General features: G+C 36.5%; 1 non-coding gene across 1 annotated transcript; it reads right to left on the reverse strand.

The window, feature by feature from the left end:
- Window positions 1–530: 530 nt before the first annotated feature.
- Window positions 531–637, reverse strand: LOC122060272. The gene has a single exon (XR_006134301.1). It is a non-coding gene; the product is annotated as a small nucleolar RNA R71 (small nucleolar RNA).
- Between the last annotated feature and the right edge of the window lie 325 nt (window positions 638–962).

A 962-nucleotide genomic window follows, 5' to 3' on the forward strand; every position in this document is an offset into this window, starting at 1 on the left:
TGCTATCAATTCTTTTGTGCTTGTCTTACTCTAGTTGTGGGTAGTTTTCTATTCCATGAGTGTTAGGTGGGTACGTAATACTAAGAATTGATTAGAAAGAAGATATCCAATAAGTAGTGACCCTATACGTTTGCTCTCTTTAAAACCTTTCAATATGGGAGAACAACATCAAATTCACTTAAATCTCTGAAAGATAGGTTCTACCCTGCTAGAATAGCTCAACCTTCCTGCATAGTTCTACCACAAGTAATAATTTTGAACTCAAATCTCAATACATCACTATGTTGCCCCACTTCTATGGGTTGACCTCTGAGGATGCATACCTATTTCTAAGGGAATTTGAAGAGGTATGTGTTCTAATTAAGATCCAACAACTTTCTGATGATGTTATTAAGCTTAGGTTTATCACTTTTGCATTAAAAGACCAAGCTAAGAAGTGGTTGTATGGGTTACTCACAAATTCCATAACCTCATGGGAACAGTTCATAGTTGTCTTCCTTAAGAATTGTTTCCCAGCTCACAATACCAATAAGCTTAGAAATGATATCCTTCAGTTTAGACAAAAGCCTAATGAGTCATTTTCCAAACTTATGAAGAGATTCAAGGATCTACTTCAAGAATAACCTCAGCATGGCCTAGACTTATGACATTTATGTCAAATAATTTATGAGGGTATTGATTACCCAATTAAACAAATGATACACTTTATGTGCCCTGAGGGATTCACATCTTTTACAGCTGAAGGAAAAGCATGAAAATTCTTACTTGACTTAGCTGACAAAACCCATGAGTGGGAATCAACCCAAGAGAGTGAAAGAACCATAGGAAAAAAAGGATATTTTGTGGATGGGATAGTAGCCAAGGAAGCCCATTTGGATAGCCTAATCAAGAGGATTGGGGCTATTGTTCCTAGAGAGCCATCATCAGTCAATTTGATTAAGATTTGTGTTTGATGCCAATCC

This window comes from Macadamia integrifolia, chromosome 13, assembly GCF_013358625.1.
Source record: "Macadamia integrifolia cultivar HAES 741 chromosome 13, SCU_Mint_v3, whole genome shotgun sequence".
In the NCBI taxonomy this organism is placed as follows: Eukaryota; Viridiplantae; Streptophyta; class Magnoliopsida; order Proteales; family Proteaceae; genus Macadamia; species Macadamia integrifolia.